Here is a 3669-nt window from a genome sequence, read left to right as displayed (position 1 = left end):
TTGGAATCTTGGACGATTTAAATTAAATAGTAAAAGTTCGAATGAATGTAGGTTAAAAGTAATACTAGTGTGACCGCTTTCGGCACTCGTCAAGAGATGGCGCTTCTGAATCACGCTATCGAAGTTTTCTCCACATTTTTTTATAATATAGGAGTAGCAGCCGAGAATGCAGTCCACCTGATGGTAAGTAGCTGCTGTCGCCCATGGACATCTATATTCAACCCCAGATAGGATTAGATATACCTACCGGAGGTCGGCCACACATGCGCCGCTACCCCTGAGGACTAAGCTGGAACACCTCGGAAAAGTCTGTCTCCCTTACCACACCCTTCAAACCGGAATACAGCAGCGCCTAACACTGCTGCTATTAGGTAGAAATAGATGTGGCGGTGGTGTCGCCGGAGTCGAATCACAAAGGGTTCTACCACCTTCCCACATCTTGCATATATACAACTTACTGAGACTATCGGGTCACGGCCGCTATCCGGGTATGATCGTTGATCGCCTAGACTTTCAAGATATCACCCTTTGCGAAACTAGTTTAGGAAATAAAATATATCGGTATCTGGCTTCATGTGAAATTTGGTTTCTGCTTTATTACAAATTATGGGAAAAATATTTAAATATTTACTCCCGCAGCCGCAAATTTAAATTACTAGTCACTAGATGGTGTTGTTTCCCAATATAGTGCGGTCTTCAGAACAACGTTAATGCTTTTATACTCGTTATTTATGAAATCAATCTATCCAATGATTACTTACTAAAGATCTAAATTTCTGATAAAGATCAAATTCTGCATATTTGATTAATTTAAATAACTTTCGATCTTTGGCTGGCAAAACATTGTACAGATTCATTAATTAAACCTGGCCTTACTAAACTTGGCTTTTACTTTACATACTTTACATATTTTCAGCAAAAAAATGTATGACCAACGTCCAGCAGTGAATATAAATAGGCAACCATATTAAATTATACCACAATATATGTAAGAGGATGCCGGTTATAACCGGATAGTTCCAGCGATCCATTAACTGGCATGTCGGCTAATAGAATAATGGACCGGCTAACCGGGCAATGCGAAACAAACAAATTTTGTTTGCGGCCCTCATGTAATCGAGTTTTAGTACCCCTGCAACGATGCAAGGTATAAGGTATTTTAGAGGGTTTTGAAATGCACTATATTTGGTACTAGGTACTGTTTCTAGTTATCCCTGTAGTCAAAGGACTAAATTGGAATTTTGAAGGTGCTAGAACCCTCTGTGGTTCAACTGCGGCGGCACCACCTTCACACCTATTTCTCTCTAATATCAGCAGTGTTAAGCGCTGCTGTGTTCTGGTTTGAAGTGTGTGGTAAGGGATACATACTTATCTGAGGCATTCTAGCTTAGTCCTCAGAGTTAGCGGTGCATTCGTGGGCGACCTCAGGTGAGAATCTTATCTTATCTAGGGTTGATTACAGATGTCCCGCCACTTACCATCAGGTGGACATGCTCGTCTGCTGTTAAGTAGAAATAGGTATCGCTGCTACCACGGGAACCACGCCACAGAGGATTCTACCACCTTCAATTCTATTTTATATCAATTCCATCCGTTCCGTTCCATTTCGTCTCGTTTCTCTCGGGTTTTTTTTTATTTTATTCCCCGTTCCATTCCATTTAAGTTATGAGATATATATACTCTGTTAAGCAATACACAGATAGCTGTTCAGTGTTCACTCTTTTATATAAAATCTCTGTTGTCCTATAGTGAACTAAACAGGAAGCAGCTATAATATTTCCATTTTCTTTATTTTCTCGATCGACTCTGATCGACGCCCATGTAATTTTGTGATGTTTACGTTAAAATGTCACACAGATAATACTGTACTTCATGGACAGGTAGTGATGTCATACACATAATGATTACTATAGGAGCTATAGGTAACGATAAACGTAATACGATAACACGATAACAGACCCGTTTTTCTTTACAAAATGTAAAAAACTAAACTACTGCCGGATACTTTTGTACAAATTTATTAACTATAATATTATATTACATCTATATATATAAAAGCGAAAAGATACTCACGTTCAAAACGTATTAATCAAGGTTTTGACTAAACTGCTGAAGCTACAATCATGAAATTTGAAACATAGCTTCATTTTATGATGTAGATGCGCACTAAGAACGGATTTTTTGATATTCCGCCGTTAAGGGGGTTAAATGGGGGTTGAAAGTTAGTATGAAAGTCCGTCAGTTTTAAAGCAAACTAGATGAAAATTAGTATTTAGCTTTCTAATTTAAAGTAATAAAAATCTAATCTAAGGGTTTTTCCAAAATCAACCCTAAGGGTGGTTAAATAGGGGTTGACAGCTTTTTTTAAATTTTTCCATTTTGGAAGCCAGCACTATGAAAGTTAGCCATTGCTTTACTGGTTAGATATAATAGAACTTTAGTTCTACTGTTTTTGGAAAATCAACCTCTATGTGGGTAAAATAAGGGTTGTAAGTTTGTATGGAATTCCCCCAGTTTTGATGTAAACTCTATAAAAATCGGTATTTGGGTTTTTGATTAAAATTATTAAATACCTATTTCACCATTTTTGGAAAATCAACCCTTAAGTTGGTAAAATAAGGGTTGACAGCTTATTTTAAAATTTGCCAATTTGAAAGCTAGCACTATGAAAGTTAGCCATTGCTCTACTGGTAAGATATAGTGGAACTTTAATTGTACCGTTGTTGGAAAATCAACCCTTATGTGGGTTAAATAAGGGTTGTAAGTTTGTATGAAAGTCCTCCAGTTTTGATGTAAACTGTATGAAAATCGGTATTTGGGTTTTCGATAGAAAATAATTAAACACCTTTTTCATTGTTTTTGGAAAATCAACCCTTAAGTTGGTAAACTAGGGTTGACAGCTTATTTTAAAATTTGCCAATTTGAAAGCCAGCTCTACGAAAGATAGTCATTGCTTTACTGATTAGATATAGTGGAACTTTAATTATATGGGTTCAATAAGGATTGTAAGTTTGTATGAAAGTCCCCCAGTTTTAATGTAAACTGTATGAAAATCGGTATTTGGGTTTTCGAGAGAAAATAATTAAACACTTATTTCATCATTTTTGGAAAATCAAACCTTAAGTTGGTAAAATAAGGGTTGAGAGCTTATTTTAAAATTTGCCAATTTGAAAGCTAGCACTACGAAAGTTAGTCATTGCCTTACTGGTTAGATATAGTGGAACTTTAATTCTACCGTCTTTGGAAAATCAACCCTAATGTGGGTTAAATATGGTTTGAAAGTTTGTTGGGAAGTCCCCAGATTTTGAAACATGTCTATGAAAATTGGTATTCAGCTTTTTGATTGAAAATAATAGAACACCTATTTTACCGTTTTTGGAAAATCAACCCTTAAATTCGATTAATAGGGAATATAAATTTATTTTAAAAACCGTTAATTTGGAAGCAAGGACTGTAAAAATGGTAATTGGCTTTCTGGTTGGGAATGATAGAACTTTTTTAACACCATTTATGGAAAATCTACCCTTAAGAGGGTATAATAGGGGTAGAAACTTCGTTTAGAAGTCCGCAGATTTTGAAGCAAAGTCTATGAAAATTGGTATTTTGCTTTCTGGTTGTAAATATAATATCACTTATTTTTCCATTTTTTGAAAATCAACCCTTAAGGTC

This window comes from Epargyreus clarus, unplaced genomic scaffold, assembly GCF_041222505.1.
Source record: "Epargyreus clarus isolate Ecla_fem2 unplaced genomic scaffold, WU_Ecla_fem_2.2 ptg000019l, whole genome shotgun sequence".
In the NCBI taxonomy this organism is placed as follows: domain Eukaryota; kingdom Metazoa; phylum Arthropoda; class Insecta; order Lepidoptera; family Hesperiidae; genus Epargyreus; species Epargyreus clarus.
This window is presented reverse-complemented; position numbering follows the sequence as displayed.